Below are 20,377 nucleotides of genomic sequence, written 5' to 3'. Positions count from 1 at the left end.
TCATAAATCCTTATAGTATTTGGGAAGTTAGAATAAGTTGAATTAGAGATATATGAAATGGGTTGAATACATGTAGAATTGTTCTTTTGGGTTGAAACAGTAGACATTCTAATAAGATAGAAGATGCATTAAGAAGAAGAAGTTTGTTGAAAAAGAGGAGAGTTAATGTTCTTTGTTTTGAGGATTTGAAGAAGTTTTATGAAACTGACCCTAGTTTTGTATAACCTTGGAAATATTGTAGCTGAAAATGATAAGTGGGTTCATTATTTCCTTTAGGAAGACATGTTGTTTAAAGGAATTCAATTGTGTATACATAGAGGATCTATGATAGAGAATATCATTAAAGAGAAACATAGTGGAGGACTTGAAGGATATTTTGGGATTGATAAGATAGTAAACTTAATTTGAGAGAGATACTTTTAGCCACATATATAAAAGGATTTTTAGAAAATAGTGAAAAGTTATAGAATAAGTCAAGTTACTAAAGGAGGAGTCCAAATGTTGGATTGTACACACTTTTTCCTATTCCTTGCGAACCATGGGAAGATATTAATATGGATTTTCTTCTAGGATTACCTAGAACTCAGAGAGGTAATGATTCTATCTTTGTAATAGCTGACATATTTTCTAAAATAGCACATTTCATACTATGTAAAAACACATAAGATCTAGTACACATAGAAGACTTCTTTTTCAGAGAGATTTTGGTACTTCATTGATTGCCTAAAACTATTGTTTATGATAAGGATACTATGTTTACAAGTTACTTTTGGAGGAAACTTTGGAAAAAGTTGAATACTGATCTAAAGTTTAGTTCTACATTTCATCCATAGACTGATGGATAGACTCAAGTTTTCAATAGAAGTTTAGGTAACCTTTTGAGATATTTGATTAGAGATAATCCTTCTAATTAGGAGTAAGAATATTTTTCATATAACAATTCAGTGAATAAAAATAATAATAAGACTTCTTTTAAAATTGTGAATTGCATTACTCTTAGAGGAACTATTAAATTCAGAAATTTGGATGTTGAAATGAATAATATTGCCAAAGCTAAATAATTTGAAGACTTAATGAAGAATTTGCATGAAGAGATGAAAAATGATATACATGATAGTAAGAAAGGATATAAAGATAGGGCATATAAGAAGAGAAGACATAAGAATTTTGAGGTTGGAGATGAGGTAATGGTATATTTATATAATAAAATATTTCTAGTTGGTATTTAAAGTAAGATTAAGATGAGGAAGTTTGGGCTTTGTAAAATCTTGAAGAAACATGACAATTTTAATACTTTCAAAGTTGAGTTTCCTTAGGATAAAGATATTTCACCTATGTTCAATATTTCAAACACCTTTGAGTATCATGAATAAAATGAAGTGATAGTGTATAAACATGACTATCCTAAGAAGAAGACCAAGGGAATTGATAAGATATTTTATACTAGAATAAATAAAAGAACCAAAGGAAAGGATTACAAATAATACTTGGTTTACTGGCAGAATAAACCTATTAAAGATAGTTCTTGGATAATAGAAGCTAAGTTGGATCTTTATAATACTTCTCATTGCATCAAGGATTCCTCATGTGGTTATTAGATCTTTATTCACCCCAGGTCTATAATGTAGGAGCATCTTGGTTACTTTGCCAATCTTGCATCAAAGAAAAGGATTTCCTTTAGTTGTTTAACTTGAATGTTTAAAGAATGGCTATTGTTGTTTGTTTTTTCTATTTTCACCCAATTAGCTTCTTAAAATTGACCTATAGTGGATCATGTACCTAAGCTCATAGAATTGAATCCTATCATTTTTCAAAGATCCCTCTCTTTTTTTGTGGAGTGGATCCTGTGCCTAAGCTCATAGAATCTAATTCTATCATTTGTTAGAGATATCCTTCTCTTTTTTTGTGACATGTTGTTTTCTGGAAGATCAAATAATGTCCAGATTTAGTTTTGACTAGGCTTTTTTTGACATCATAGCATTTTGCGCACTTGGGAACCTCTTCTTGGATCATGTGCAATCCTATATATCCCCATAGAAATTTATTTGATTGTTTGCAAGGTCATTTAATTCAACTTTGGGGAAGGCCTTATAATTTTTAATAATCTTTATGATAGCCTAACTTGTGGCCTTATTAGCTATATAAGAAATGATCTATGACTAGGAAAATGACAATGAATTTAGATAGAAGGAAAATACTAAGTTTTGGGTCTATAAAATAGATCTCTTAATCTTGTTGATTGTAAGAAGAATATATATGGATGTAACTAGGTAGGCCTTATGATTGACATGTTGAATGAAAATTATCTCATCATTTCTACATTGATATCTCTATAATTTATTATGATTTCTCCAATTGGTTGGCTTCCATGTGTAACTGTGAGTAAGTTGTGTAGGAGCACCTAGGGTAAGGTAAAGGCTTAATCTAAATTTTAATTTTTAGATGGTTTAACCAACCATTGGGGTAATAAGGAGTAGTTATAAAGTCCCAAGGTGAGTTTAGGTTGTTTGAATAGGTAGGGTGTGGCATTGGGAGGAAAATCTTGTCAATTAGGTCTTAATAGGCAAGACTACTAAAAAGTTTCTCTAGGTGGAAAAATATGGTAAAATGATTCAATAAGGGAAAGAAGTGTTTTAGAAGGGTCATTAGGTCTACTAAGGTCATTTAAGGAGGTTTAGGAGAAAAAGGCCAAGTTTGGAGGTCTAATGAGAAAAATTGCAAAAGTTGTCAAAAGTTGCATTGACAACTTTTCAATTTTGGAAAGTTCCTTGACAACTTTTTATGCAGTTTTGGAAAAGAAAATGAATTAGGAAATTATGGTTTAAACTAAAGGAAAACATGGAGCATGTGGTATATTTAAGAATTTTCCAACTAATTTCCTAGGCTTGGACAGTTGAGTTTACATAGAACACCTATAACAGAACAATACTATGAACCAGAACAATACTGGTTTTTTGGAGGTTGAATAGAGTATTTGGATTGAATGTACTACTATTTATGATGAAATAGGATCTTGTGATCATGCTTTGAATCTCTTTGGATTTTTTTAATTTAAATTAAGCATTTGATAGGGTTTACAAAATTGTTTTGGTTTAGGAATCCTACTATCTAGTTTTTTAGTACAAGCATGAAAGTGGCTATGGCTTGGTTGTCTTTGGTCAAAACACCATGGCTCTTAGAGACCAACCAATAGAATTTGTATATAGTGTAAATATGGTTTTTTAAGTTTGTGGGAGGCCAAATGTTGTTTTTACAAGTGAGCCCTAGGCAAGCAAGAAAGCTTGGCAAGGTGCAAGGAAATGCTTGTGGGTAAAAGCACAAACTTGTGTCACCTTTTATAAAGGAGAAGTGATACCAGAATTTAAAGTCTTCAACTTTAACGACATAAAAGTTGGAGATGATGTAAACTAATGAAATGTGTAAAATTAGATGAAGTCTATGTTTGTAATTTTTAAAAAAAAAATTGAGTGAAAATTTTATCTATTTTTTAATTTTTTTAAAATGCTAAAAATATAGAGTTTTTTTTCATGTCAAGCAAATATATGCAAATGTTCATATTTTGGTCTGATTTTCAAATATGTTAGAGCTGACATGTATACCTAGTGCACCGAAAAATAAAAATTGGAATTTGGCTAATATTTTTCAAGTTATAACTAGTCAAAGTCAAAGTTATTAGAAATTAATATTTTTTTTCTCCCATCAAACTTTTTCTATCAAATCTACATATTTTTTAAAAAAAATTACATATTCTTGAAGAAGACTCTCTCCTCTAGTGCAGCATTAAAAAATAATAATTTTTGGACATAATTTACTATTTTTTCCTTATTTTTGAATAGAGAACTTCTTGAATCTTAAAATACCTACTTCTAATATTTTCAAGTTATAACATATTATCCATAATCAAAACAATAACAAAATTATATGATCGTAATCTTGACTCTGAGACCTACAAAACTATATTTTTAGTTTTTAAGAAAACTTCAATTTAGTATTTCAAATTGGCCTTCAAAGTGAGAAGTTTGTAGAAGTTCTTATTTTTTGCTTATGTGGCTGCCACCTAGGATGCCGCATAGGTAGTTCTAGCTAAAACATTTTTATCCAGTACCATTTTGGTCGAAAGTGTTTCAGTCGGAACCCCTGTTGGCCCAACTAACCGCAAGTGGTTAGTTTGATAGCTTCAAGTATAAAATAACTTAATTTCAAACCATTTCATGTGACAAACAACATTTGTGTTTTCTTTATTTTAATAAATATAGAAAAACAACAAAAAATAGAAGAGCATTTTTTGAAGATGACAATTTTTGAAGTCATTTTTAGCAATTATTTTGCAGAAATCCTCAGAATCGCAAGGGATCAATTATTTGTAAGGTGTTTTTTCCTGTCTACTTATTTTTATTTTTATGTATTCTAAATTGAAGCATTAGCTGGTATTTAGTATTCAAAATCTAATTTAAAAAAAAAAATTCTATAGATAAAAGTATTCAATGGGTAGTAAAAGCAAAAGATCAAGGAAATATGATAGGAAAAGAGATGACAAAATGAAAGGTCATACTAAACGTAACCAAAACCAACCTACTGAAATTTTTGAATAGGATGAGATTCATGAAGAGAATGAAAGTAATGAAGGGAAAGAAATTGGCAGTTCTGTTAATAGAAACAAATTAGAAGGCATAACAAATTTGATGGATTTGGATGAGGAGCTACTTTTTAACCAAATTCCATCTAAAGATCTAATAAATGATAACACTATTAGAAAGCATTTTCAAAACATGTGGGATGAATATTTCAAAGATAAAAGTATATTTGGATAGGCACAATTATTTGTCAAGTTATTTAGGAGAAAATATATGAGACCTATTTTAGAGTTGTTGGGTGTTGATAATAGGAAAAACCATGCACATAATATTAATAAAACAATAGTTCAAAACTTGCAAAATGCTTATAACAAAATTGACAACACAACTCAAGAAGGTGATTTGAGTAATGCACGTAGAGCATTGATGACTTCTATATTTAGTAGAAAATTGACACATAGAAAATAGGTATGTGCAATTTTTGATGTATTACATATATCCAAAAGAACTGTTAGAGAAGAAATATGCTAGATGATAACATTGAGAATAACTAGGTGAATATTTTTAGAGTTCCTCAAAAAGATAGAATTTTTGAAGATGTGAAAAGACAAGCTATTGAATTTTGGACCACACATTCTCGTGTTTTTTCCAACAGGAATGATGCTATACAAATTAAAGATCAAGAGACAAGGGCAAAAATTGAACATTCAAAACATTTCATAGATATAACTCAAAGTGAATTATTTCAAACATTCAAGCAAGAATTCTCAAATGTCAAAATATGTTAGAGAATGTTTGAGAGTTTGTGTACTCCCTTTGTACACATAAATAAGATGCCTGAAACTTGTTGTTGTCAAAATCATGTTGAATTTGGTCTACACTTGCAATCATATAAAAAATTTATGGTAGTACTTGATCCTAATTTGGTCATCCCTAACAGTACAACACAATTTGTGAAGTCCATTATATGTGATAAATTAGAAGATTCAGATGAGGTCAAAGTGCAATGCATCAAAAATCAGTGTGAAGATTATGGAGATTTACACAAATTTTTTGAAATGCAAATTGAGAATATTAATGAATCTACACCAGTCTCATGGATGAGATATGAATATAAGACATACCAAAATAAGATGGCAGATAATCCAAAAAAATTGTATTGAAGGAGAGTGAATTTCATTATGATGAGTTTATGACCAAGTTTCGTCCATTGATATATCCACATATCCAACATTGTCATGGTGCATGATGGCAAGCTAAATAGTTTCATGATTCCAAAAATTGTTCTCCACCTAGTTGTATACTTTCAGTTGTAGATTTTTTTGAGAATTATACATTTTCAGCTCAAACAGAGCTTCAAGGGCAATATTATCATTCTGAACAAGTTGCAATATTTGTGCAAGTGACCTATAGACATGCACAATTCAAGGTGAATCTGATAGAAAGGTTCAATGAAAATGAATGCATCATCATCAAAGAGGTTCATTTCTATATTAGTGATGATAGAGTTTATGATAGGAGTTATGTGGCTCATTGTTTTGCAATGTTCTCTGAAGATCTCAAAAATCATGGAATAAATGTTTCAGAGCACTGGTTTTGGTCTGATGGATGTGCAGGTTAGTATACATTTATTTAACATTATTTTAACTTTTATTTATTTGTACACATGTGCCTATTTTGATTTGATACATGTACACATATAATTGTAGATACTTATCATGTTTCATGTTCATAGGACAATTCAAATCTGCAAAAGCATTTAATTGGTTAGTGATGCAACATGCTAGAACCAATGTTAGGTTTTTATGGAATTTCTTTGAAAGTGGACATGGAAAAGGGGAGCATGATGAAGCAGGATCATGTATAAAGCATGTGCTTCAACAACATGAACTTGCAGGTAAATATATGCATTTAATGTGCATGTTTAATACTAGTAGGATATATACTTTTAAATTTTATATATATGCATATTGTATATGCATATAGGGAATAGGATAGAGAGTGCAAATAAAATTGTTGAATGGTGCAAAGTCCATTTTGCTATGTGAGATACTGAATACAATAAGTGTTACTTTTTGGAAGTGAAAGGTGAGTTCTAAGTTATTTTTATTTTTAAATGTATTTTTCAAATTGTTCAGTTTTATATTAGATATAAATATTTTGAAATATGACAATTATTTTTAATGTATTTATAACAAATATAGATCGATCTAATCCTTACAATTGTCAAACAATCCTTGGTATTAGAAGTTTGCATCAAGTGATGACTACAGGAAACCATAAACCTCCAGTAATTATAGTAAGAGATAAAAACATGTTTTTTTGATGATTGCATTAAGGACAATCTAGTGAGTGCATGTGAAAATATTGTGAATGGATATGTTTCACATTGGGATTTGAAGGAGATAGTTAGAAAGCCTCCTTTTGAAGATGCTAACATTGACAATGACATTCATGATCCTATATATTCAACGGATTATGAGTGCATTTCTGATTTAGTTATGGAAACTTTGTGTGCATATATTATAGTACATATATATAAATTAATATACATGCATATTCATTTTAAAATTAATTTACATTTATCTATATTTTTATATACATGTAGGAGATATTTTTGCAATTCAAGCCTTACTAGATAATGCGGAAAATGTGGACTATTATCTTTTAAGATGCACAAAAGAAAAACACAAGTTCCTAGAAGGAACTATAGACGTTGATGGAAAATCATATCCAATTGGATTAGTTGTTATTGAAGGAACATATTATCAACAAACAAGGGTAACTAATAGTGGCATTGAATTTATTGAATACAAGCCTAGAGAAAAAGTTTTACATTACAGTAACCATGTTATAGCATCAAAGTTACAATTTGAAGCAATACAAAGAAGAGGACATCATGGAGATCAAAAGTGGAAACTATCTATTGAAGAACATGAAAAACTTCTAGAGCTAATAAAAACTATAGAGGATCTTAACAATACATTGTTTGTGGAGCTCTAGTTTACCTATGTACTTATTGTGGAGCTTTAGTTCAGCTATGTCTATATAGCTAGATTATACTTTCACATTTAACATTGATAGAATATATGTTTTATAAATTTGTATATATTGGATCATTTATCTCGGATATGTGAAACTAGACACATGTTTTGTTATTTTTATTTAAATTAGACATGGATATCTCATTTAAGACAACCTAGATTAGGACCTCCCTTTAAGACAACCTATTAGGACCTCCCCTTATGACCACCTATTAGGACATCCCCTTAGTACCACCTTTTAGGACCTCTCCTTAAGACAACCCCTTTAGTATTTGTATGTATTTATATACATTGTTTATGTTTTCTTACATATGATTGTTAATAAATGTATTTCTGTTATATTCTATGTTATACTCTAGATTTATAAATTCTTTATATGTTCTTACATGTTTATGTTATATTCTATGTTATACTCTTTATATGTTACACATGTACATGTATATGTTTCCCTTAGGACATGTCATTATTTAATATTGTTAATTATACTTAGATTAAGGCATTAAAAATAATAACATATACATGTTTACATAAATATTGAAAACATCTATGTTTGTACATTTAACACATGAGCATAGTTACATACATCTATGGAATAAAATATACATAAATATATTGAATTTATGTATTAGATTTATTGAAATATATATATCAAGAATAACACACATAGATAAACATAAAACATTAAGACATTAAAAGATCAATTTAACATGTGTACATACATAAGACATTAAGTTCTAATACTGTTGAGTTATATTCTTAAATACATGCATTAAATTTATTGATTAAATATTGAAAACATATCTATACATTCAACATGAACATAATATGTACATCTATACATAAAATAACACATCTATGAAATAATGTATACATACATGGATAAAATGTATCCAAATTTCCATATAAAATGTCTCCAAATTACGACATCAAATATCTCTAAAATACCACATGCATGCATCAAATGTATCGGAAATAACAATGTACATCCATATAGAAGTATCTGAAATAAGACATGTATCTAAAATAACATACATATATCCATATAAAAGTATCTATAAAATAACACATGTATATGAGATATAACATACATCGCTGGATATAAAAGTATTTGAAATGACATGTACATGATGTGTATATATAAAATATCTTGGCAATATCAATGAAATGGACATGTATGTGTAAACGAACATCAATCATATCCCCCTCTTGATCCTTGACCCCAAAAGGCTCTATGATCTGGATCTGTGCCGTGCATGTCAAATGAAAGAAATATATAATAAAAAATACATAACGTACCTATGAATCATGTCGTGGAGGATCTGTCAGGGTCTGAAGATCTCTAAAAGGCAATAGACTATCACTAAGACCCTATAGAACACACATGTACATGTACACACAAGTTAAATTGAATCATTCAAGAATATGTATGTGTAAATTTTATACATTAACAAATAAATATAAATATATATAAATTTACAATATTTACCATAGCATTATGTAATGCTCTTCCAATCTGACTAATATCTAAGTCATGTAGTGATAGAGTGATGTCTGAATCACAGAATCTAGGTGCTCTAAGGCTAGGTTGTGCAGGAGCAAGAGTAGGTGCTATATGATTCCAAGTAGGTGTGGGGACTACTATGGGGACATGAGTTGTGGGGAAAGGGGTTGTATGGCCCTCTATAGGAATAGGTGCTATAGAATGTGCAGGGATATCCTCTTGTCCCTATGAAGGCTATGGTCCTATTGTGTGTGACAAAATATGGTTGATGTGTCCACCAATGTCATGAAGAGGAATCCTTGTGACCATGGACAATGCCTAATATGATCCAAGAAGATCAAATACTAAATAAGATGACATAAAATGGAATACATCCATATCTGATATGGTTGAAACCTCTAATGGTGATGGTAGATCTATCATCTCATATAGATCATCAACTCCTATGCTAGAGGATGCACCTGTCGAAACGGGACCATGAGATCATAACATGTATCTACCACATCTATATGAAGAGATCTCCTATAACAGTGTGACAACTGTGGCAATGGTAGAATATATATGAGTCCTAACTGTATCATCATGAACACTCAAACTCGCAATAGTCATCTATGGACCTCTCAGCATGACCAAAAGGTTTGGACCCACCATTGCCCATTTATTAATGGGTGCAGGGGTGTCTGTAGGTCTAAATCTCTCTAACAATGGGCCTCAGCCCTATCCAGCATGACCTATAAAATCTATATAGTCGACATCCTAATCTAAATGAAATTTTGTAAACAATTATTTGCAAAAATAAAGGGGAAACTCATCCTTCTGTGGCCACCTGTGATGTGCAGCTAACCATTGAGGATACATAAATGGAGAGATGAGAGGATCTATAAACTTCATCATGAAATAACCTAAAACCCTAGGCCCATCTATATAATAGGGAAACATGGTCTTCACTATAGCAGTGGAGACCTAACTATCAATCTGTGAATACTTCACAATGCCAGTGACACTGTGAGAAAGGGAAGAGTAAAATGTCTCAATACTAATATCATCAAATGGGTTGTACCTAGAGATCATGTTGATCATATGGCACAACTCATCTCTAATAGAAACAACCTTCTCCCTATTAAGGAGAGTGGTAGAAGCTAACAATGTAGAATCAAGATACTTGAGAGCACAAGATAATCTAGCAATAGTATCTATAAATAAGCACTGTCTCTCCTTAGTAGATGATGTATGTCCATGTGTTGTGCCTGAATCAGCAGTAGGACACCCTCTATGAACACTAGCCTCCTCTGAGGACATAGGTGCTCCACTAGTACTAGATGTCATAATGATATATATGCAAATATCTAGATATCTATAAATGCAGAGTTAAGATATACTTACATAAATACATATAAAATTGAAAGTTAAATTTAATTTAAAACATGTATGTATATAAATATGTACAAAGTTAAATGTAACTAAAAATATGCACATGTTATTTAGTACATCTAGCTCATGTATGTGAATAAAAAATATGCTTGTATGTTATTTAGTACATCTAGGTTTACTATGTTAATATTTTCTAAAATGTAACTAATAGGTTTGTAAAATGTAATGTTATTTAAAGGACATATTGGTTTACTATGTTAATATTTTGTAAAATGTAGCTAATAGATTTGTTGAACTAATGTTTTGTAAAATGTAACCAATAGGTTTTCTATTAATCTGCACTATGTTAATATTTTCTAAAATGTAACTAATAGGTTTGTTGAACATTAATGTTTACTATGTTAATTTTTTATAAAACATAACTAATGCTTTATTATCAACTACTAATATATATATATATATATATATATATATATATATATATATATATATATATATATATATATATATAATTTAATTAATAAAAAATTTAAAAATAATCCACTTAATTAATATTGTCATCTAATAACTAAAAAAAATTCACCTACCTGTTATGGCCAAAACACTCTGACTACGTTGGTGACTGCTATAGTGAAATCAATAGTGAAAATGACTGCCTCGGAGAGATTTTGGGATATTTATAAAATCACATAGGTTTTAGCCAAAACCCTTTAAGCCGAAAGTGCTTTGGCCAAAACCATGGATGCCACATTATCTCGAGAAAGAACCATGTCTGTCCGGCTGAAACTATTCTGGCTGAAACCCTACGGATATCACAAAGGGTGACACAGGTTTGTGCTTCCACCCTTGTAATGGATTTTTGTGGTGAACAGAATATTGGCATGGCTAAATCTTGAGTTGGAAATGTAGGAGTAGTGTATGAAGGGATCAAAACTCAAAGGAGGAGGTTGGATTTGGATTTTGATGCCTATGGTGAAGAAAACATAAACATTTCCTTTGAAACACTTACAAGAAGGGTTTTTTAAAGTCATACTATACGACCAATCTAGGAGCCCAAGAACTAAAAAAATATTCAAGGTTAGGTCATAGGGAACAAAAGTCCTAAATACACCAAGGGGACTTATTAAGGGTTTTGTGAATTATTTCACTTCCCTTGTTTCTAGGAGGGCTAATAGGGGCTCTTAGGGCTACAAGGACTAACTAGGAAATTTGGTGATTTGTGGGTGGGTAACTTAAAGAATGATGTAGAATGATGAGAAATGGATCAAAAACCATAGTAGGAAGGTTCAAACTTTATTTTGGGCCACTTGGTGGATATGGTGAAGTTTTGGCATTCTAAGTCAAAGAATGCATAGAGGGTGATTTGGAATAATAGTATTGAAACTTGAATTGTTGGGAGAGTTTCTTGGAGAAAGGGGATTGTACAAGGATCCTCTAGGTTAGGGTTAGGAGAAGAATCTCATAGGTGAATAATTTCCCCCATCAAAGTGGTATCAAATCCATAAGATTAAGGCTTGTGGTAGTATGTTTTATTCCACTGAGTCAAGTGGTTCTACAAAGATGGTTACAAATGTAAAGTTAGAATAGGAGGTAGAAGATAAAAAGAAGCTCCTATAAGAGAAGACTAGGGTTCTTGATGAGGCACTAGAAGAGGTGAATGATAAATTGAAAAAGATAGAGGATGCATCTCGAGCTAAGTGTTGTTGTTTTGAAACATCACAGTTTCAAATTACCCCAATGAGAACAAAATACATCTATGGGTAGCTACTTCCCATCTTCAACATACCCTTTTAGACACCAAACCAACTATAAGGCTAGATCCTTCTTCTAGTTCAAGATTTGCAAAACTTAGGCAGGTGGACCTCAGATTCACTTATATAGTACTAGTGCTATAACATACATTTGAATCTAACAAAGCAGATAAAACCCTTAATCTTCTATCACTTATGCAAAGATCTCAGACATGGAATAGTGAATAACATGGCAAAAATAATTGATAAGCTAAGTGAGGGTATCACATTTCAATTCTTCAACATTAAAGGAAAAAATATTTGATTAATGATGTTGATTTTAGAAAAACATGACATGAACAACATAACACTCATATCCTATAGCTAATCAGCACCTTATCTATTGGGTAGTCACACAAACCCCTAACATACATCCCTGAAAGCCATTGACATATCCCATACATCAGGACTTCTTGATCTATCTATTCACCTTGTGAATCAGACATCTACATCTTTGTTAACCTCATACTCGACCTATCCCTTCATAAGATTTACAATCCTATGATGATAAATCAAGCATTTACATAACTCCTTGAGTCATAAGAAAAATAAATCAACATATAAAACCAACAGATTACAATTGTGTTTCATACTCTTTGTTTACAAAACACAAAAGATCACAAACAACATGAATGGGAGACAAGATATCATAATGAAGATAAACTTGTTGTTGCATTTTCATTCATTTATTGGAAACAAATACAATAAGATGCATGAAATTGAAATGTAAAACTACCTAATAGATAAAAACTATCTGTATTCTTATTTCTTGTTGTCCATTACAAGGGAAATTGTTGAATAATATGGTATCATAGTAGTGAAATATGGTCAAAATTGGAACCCTTGGTCTCATAGATTTCAAAAAACTCAACATTGGAACCTCTTAAATAAATCAGAAAGAGAGAGATATAGGAAAGGAATGATGTCCCGGATCTAATTTGGAAGTGACATGTGTCCACTTGAATCCTCATTCCCTATAGTTATAAAATCTTGTCTCATCTTTCTACCCATGAAATTTGATATTATTTTCATTATTAATCTATAACAAACTCGAAATATCTCTTCTTCAATCATGAAAACCCTTTACTAAAATATTTGAAATGCATCATGAAATGCTGATAATATGTTGATTTAACTAACTTGGATATGACAAAATTCACCAATAACTCTATTTTTACTACCTCCTATGTTCAATCAGTTCACCATTTCACTGAAAATTGGATCTGAACTACCCCAACTGAATGAAATTGAAAATTGGGCACCTGAGACAAACCCTCACATAACTTGAACCAATGGCCTCCTATGTGAAAAAAAAAGTCCAGAAACAAAATGTTCATTCTTTCCCAATTCCAACGATATATAATAGTGCCATATTTTCTTATCAAAAATACCCAAAATACCATTTTGAAAATTTGGCTCTTGTCAAGGCTTTGAAATTGCATTTGCTTGCAAATATTTAAAAATCTTCAAAGCTTGAACTATAGGTTTAAATTCAAATTTATTTAAACCTATGTTACACATTCAGAAAAAAGGGAAGAATAATAATAAAATATTATTTTATGCATGTTTGATTTTTTCTCCAAAATTTCATCTGGTTCAAATTGATTTGACTGACCTCAACACATGTAACATTTTGATTGGCTAGATTTTCCTTTGTCCTCTGACACCCACCACCTAGGAACCATTTGTCACTAAACCATTATTCCCCAATCCTATTGCATGGTGGCCACATCATTGGTCACTATGTTGCTATCCTAGTTAGTAGGGTGCCATGTTATCATGACATAGTGATGTTGCAACATATGGCACCTCTAGACACATCAGCACCTAGTCGGCATCACCATGTCATCACCCTATCATTGTGCCATGTCATCAGTTGCTATATCGCATGACACATCAGCAGAGTACCATGTCATCATAGCATAGCAATGTTGAAACACATGGCACTATCCACCACCTCAACATCTCAGAAGTATGTAATGTTTGGAAACCTCTGCCACTTTTCATTATCAGATTCATCCAACTCAGTCTAGGTAGCACCACATGTCACCATTTGTCACGGACATCACTATCCATGTCAATCACCCACATCATCCTCTTTTGCATATTTTGGTCAAAATATATCTTGTTTCACCAAGTCAAACAGGCCCACCATGCAAGCTTTGTGGCTTTTCAAAAACCTATGTCTTCAAGACACTTTAAGATATGTGTGGTTTGGTATTAAAACATATTGAAAAGTTCCCACAAAATCAATGTGGGACTAAAAAATTCTCACTATTTTTCCCTTTGTTCCTTCTCTGCACAACATGTGGACTCCATGTTTAAACAAGGAAAACATGTGATGAGATATGATAAAAGTCCCCAGTTATAACCAAGTCATATGACTCTCCTTATAGCCACTCCATCAGACCACGGACCAACTCTCTTATTACAAACTTTTCATGAAAGTTTTCTTCTATTCAATGTGCCTACACTCCATTCCCAGCATCATATAAATAGGAAATTGTGGGCGTAGAACTATCAAAATTCATTTGGATGATCATGCAGAGGAGGACTTCTCTTAGTTCATCCAGTGATACCATCTATGTTAAGACATTGTTGGCTATAACATGACTGTAGTCATACCTTTTTAAATGTAGAAATACCTTTTTTAATGTAGTAATGGAATCATGCTTTTCATTTCTCATTGCGATGTAGTATTCCATATTTCCTCTTTGTGTTAAAAGAAAAAGAGGCTTCTTTACCAAATATTTTCAATCCAACCTCTTTGCAATGAGTGGTTTCTTTGACATTTTCTTAGTTTTAAAACTTGAGGCTCCCACACATCTATTTTCTCAATGTCTCCTCCATTCAATTGGAAAATTGCATCTAGTCAATGAAACATCATACTCACCCCCAAGGCATTCCTTGTTCATAACACTAATGGCATACCCTTATTGAAAATATCATGCCGGCCTCATCACCAAATTCAATCAAATTAGGAAGTTTAGAAGCCTGTGTAGAATGTTGCTATGATAACAAAGAAAGATTTCCTTCAGTGGCTTTGAAAAAAATGCCTCAAAAGGGGTGCACTAAGTATGTAGTTAAAAGCCAATGCACCATTATTCCCTCAAGCCCAGCCTGATGAAGCTGTGTAGACATGTGAGGAGTTACAATCATCCAATCATTTTAGTGGGTACACCTTCAACCTTGTTTCATATGCCTCAAGCCATCAACCATGGTATTAGCTTCAAACTATTTGGAATGTACTCCAAGCATTTAATCATGATTAGCTTCATTGGAGATTTCAAAACATATACAGGTTTATACAATCCTTTCCCCACTTTCACTACAATCTAGGTAAGATACCTACTCCATTATCTTATACCTTAATCACTTATATGTTTATTAATGAACTTATATGAAGAAATCAAATACAAATTATATATTGATTCTAATCATTTGTAATTTCCCTTCTGAAACTTTCCTCTTTAAGAATGCCTTTTGAATCTAAAAAGATCAAACATTTTATTCATTTTAATAGAAATATGATAATGCCTATCCAAACCATACTTTCTAACCTCCAAAATTTATCTTCCTGACAGAATTAGTCAGCCCCAAAGTGGGTTTGGCTAAAAATATTTTCAACAAAAACACCTAATCCTTAAAACTGACTTTTTTGAACCCACTGCAGTAATTTTAAAAAAAAATTGATCATTAGTTAAAAATTTAAAACTCATTTTCACCTCTTTTTGAAAACTATCAACTTCATACCAAGAGGTCCTTTGACTGGCTTTAAAAACTAACAAAAGCACCTAACCAAGCTCTAAAAATAGACAGATTGATTCTTTTTTCCACATTCTTCAACCATGTTGAATCTCATCTTATGTCAAATTCTTAGTCAAAAGATATTGACTATCAAAGTTGCCTTCTTAGAACTGCCTACAAGAAAACATGTTAGAAAACCATAAAATGTGTTTGGATTTGGCTTCTAAAATAGGTCAAACTGACACTTGGGGTAACAAAAACTGGGGCATTGGTTCACTGTCATGAGGAGAGTATAAATCTAGGATTTGGGATCATGAAAAATAATTGGGTGAATTTGGCAAGAGATCAAAGTGCGCTACTTAGATTTTGTAGACTAGAAACATTGGTAGAAAAGTGATTTTTTCAAATAGAATGGACATAAAAAAGTGTGCAAATGGATTCGTCAAAAGTTGTAAACTAGCACATTTAAAGAATTTTCAAAGTACAACACAATGGTACAATCCATTTGATCTCACCTATCATGGATTTAGAGTTATACCATCTTGAACATGCGTACTAACCAATTTGCACATTATGACACCAGTAAAACATTACAAATTACATTTGGAATCGTGTTCAAAAATTGATCAAATAGATTCATCATAAGTAAAAAATTGAAACATAGAAAGTCTCTAACCTCTAAATTTTTAATGCAAAAGGAAATTTCTCATTTCGGTCAACTGGGTCAAAGTTATAACAAGTCAAATAGGGCCTCCTAGAATTTTGAACAAATAGCATCAGCATGACAACAATAAATGACCAACTTTGAGGGATCCAAAACCTAGTCAAAACATGTTCAAATAATTTGAAATTTGAAATATAGGTTCTTTGGTATGGATACAACACTCTTAAAGTGGTGAGTAATGAAACATAACCAAGTGCAAGTTCTTCAATTGCAAACAAGGCCTCTTGTCATTGTTTAACACTTCAGCAAAAATACAAATTTGAACATTGCTCAAAATGGAACATCAAAAAATGACTCAGAATGAAAATTTATCTTCATGGGATGAGTGGATATGTTGAATGCAAGGTTTTAGAAACATTAAACACCTCTTAAGCCTCAAAAGGATAGTTGGGTACAAATGCATAAAAAGGTGCTTATAGGGCTTGAAAGCTTGGGAATGGTACTCAAATCGAGAAGGTAATTTTGAGTTCCAATAATGGCTTTATCTAGGGATGCATGTCCCTTGTGAGCATGGAAAGGATTAAAATCTTTGGAAGAAGTAGACCACACACTTGATAGAAAAAACTTCTTTTGAACAATTTATTCAAAGAAAAAACAACTACTCCTAAACTATACAAATGATGGCCCCAAGCCACCAAACTTCAAATGGAACTTTTACCTTTGTCATAGATATAATTTTCATTTTCACTTTCATGAGGTAAGCTAGAAACATTTATTCTATCAATTTAACCAATCAAATTAGCACTATAAATTGACACACTTAGCAAAACAGAATCTACACCTTCAATTTCATAATGCATATAAAAACTAGATCCATTCTCTATAACTTGCTCATTATGAAAGTACTGATTAGCATGTTCAGATTTATTAGACTCAAACTAAAAATCATTTTCAACAAATGAATCATGCATTCTATCACTCTTGAATATGAAAGCTTCATACTCAACTTGGGCAAAAAGATCACTCATACCTTGTAATTGTGTATCCTTATGTATAACAGGATGGTATTCAAATGAACAATCAGACTTATACTCACAAATGTTAGCCATGTCAAAATATAAGACTAATCCAAAATCTTCAAATGGTTCTTTGAAATCAGCAAATGGATTAGTCATCACATTCGACTATTCACCATAGAACTTGCTGCAAGGTGCATGCTGATTTTCAATAACAATTGTATGCACCCTAAAATGGTCACCTAGACTATGGGCCCCCATTATTCAATTTATCAATTTATCAATTTCCTAAATCAATGGTTTGCAATATTTTATTAAACCAATTCAAATTAATTTCCTTGATCAAATTCAATTATTTCATTTCTAAGGTTGATCATTTTATCCTAAGTCTTATTTAATTAAAAAGAAAATCTCCCTTTAATTAAATAAAATAAATCCCCATTTAATTAAAAGAAAAGCTCTCTTTTGATTAAATAATTCATCCACATTTAATTAATTAAGAGAAAAACCTCTCTTTTAATTTGATTAAATATTTTCTATTTGATTAAAAGAACTGGCTCCCTTTTAATTAAATAATCCTCACTTAAAAAGGAAATAAAATTTTTTTCTTTTTTAAAAAAAAAATTTAAATTTTCTCTACAGTTAAATGCACATATCTCTAAGTGGGATTCCTCTTTTTCCTCTTTCCACTTTCTTCTCAAACATTTGTCATGTTTCTCATTGGTGGAATTTTGTCTCAAATGGATCAAACTCTAGAATCCCATATTGGTTGTGAGAAGCCTCCCACCACCACATTTTCCTTTATAAGGGAGAGCCCTCTCCTCATTTTAGACACCCATGATTAATCCACAATTGATCCATGATTGATCAATAATTATGCTATGGTTATGCTATAGATTTGGAGAGCAATTTTTGGAGGAGTTTGAGCATTAAAGATTTTTGTGGAGAACTTCTATCTTCTAGTCTTATTCTCTCTTGCATCCATGGCTTCCATCATGAGGTTTCATCCTTTCATTTTCATATTATCTTAGACTCATATTTATTTTCATAGATTAATATTGCATTGTTATTTTCTTTCATAGATTAGATTTCCTTTCTTGCATTGCTCTGCATTGTTATTATTTAGATTAGTTTGCATCTACATTTGCATTCATATTTTTATCCTTGAATCTCTTGTTTTATGGTGTACTTGCATGGGCACAAACTAGGTCAAGCAGAGGGCCTCCATTACAAACCCTTGCACTCCATTAATAGAGAGCTATGAGTTGCCATTCGATACCTCATTCTTGAGCAATCTTAAATATAATGACTCATAGAAGTGTGCCCACATTTTAGGCAAACATATTTGGCACCCACCATGGGGTAACCCACCTTTACTTGTTGGTTTTGGACATTTTTAGATCTAACCCCTTGTACGGATTTGTTTGGAGACGAAAAATCCTAGATCTGACAGATTTGATCATATCTCCCAAATAGCTATCTATTTTGATATAAATTTGTTTTTGCAAGATGATGACATGTCAAAAAAGCTTCAGTCCAATTTTTAGATGTTTTTGAGGTATTTTCAATTTTTTATAAATTATTCTTTATTTTTAATGAAAATTTGTTTTAAGGAGAAAATTAGTGAATCTTTTGGAAAAGTCTACATTTTTGGAAATCTCTCTAAATTATAAATAGAGTTGGCTCTTTGTATTTTGATTTTAGAGATCATATTAGGGCTCAATAATTCAATTTGAAAAACTTGGTCTATTTTGACAAAATGGATATCTAGGGCACAAATGAAAAGATATTTTCAAAATGTTAACATTTTTAGAAAACTATCTAATTTTTGATGGGGGTCTCTTTTCTACATTTAGGATTTTGGATTCGAATTCATATCATATAGGTCCAATCTTGATGACTAGGTTCAAAATCAATTTTAAAAAGGCATTTAATGAATAGCTTGCATTTAATTTTTACAATGAATCAATGGATGATGTGAGCTTTCATTTGGGTTATTTTTTGATTATTATCAATTTAAAAAAATAGATTTTTAGATCTAAACCTAGTTTTGTATAAGTTGGATATATATTGCATATCTTGTGTTTGCTTGTTTTGATTGTTGCTTTGTTTATTGTGAGTGAGCTTTCAAGCATAAACAAAAGGTACAATAGAGAAAAAGATGCATTGCAAGGATTATTAGGTATTTTTTTGGATCTCTATAATATTTAGATTTGGAACTAAAATGAACATTTTATGTGTTTGGCTTGAGTGCTTTTATATACTTTCATAGATTCACACTTCATTTGGTGCTCTAAAATTAGATCTAGATTTACTTTCATGCATATGTGTTTCACATAGTAATTAGGTACTATGAACACTATTTGTGGAGTTCTTGAGGGAATGTGCTGCATTCATTTTCCTTATATGAAAAGAACTTCTCAATGATAGATCCCCTTGTAGGTAGGGAAAGATATTTGTTATTATCTCACTATTTCACTTGGATTTATTTTCAACATCCATTAGTACTTTCTCTTCTAAGATTGGAGTATGTGTAGGCTCATAGTCAACTAAATTATGGCCTTAAGTGGTAGTGAAAAACCAGCAAATTAGGATTATGTCAACCGACACATAATTTTATAGTGATTTTGGACTTTATATCAAAAAGTTGTAAGAAAATAATTTGTAGGT

This window comes from Cupressus sempervirens, chromosome 5, assembly GCF_028749045.1.
Source record: "Cupressus sempervirens isolate cs-2001-9-10 chromosome 5, ASM2874904v1, whole genome shotgun sequence".
NCBI classification, from domain to species: domain Eukaryota; kingdom Viridiplantae; phylum Streptophyta; class Pinopsida; order Cupressales; family Cupressaceae; genus Cupressus; species Cupressus sempervirens.
Note: the sequence above shows the minus strand (reverse complement) of the source record.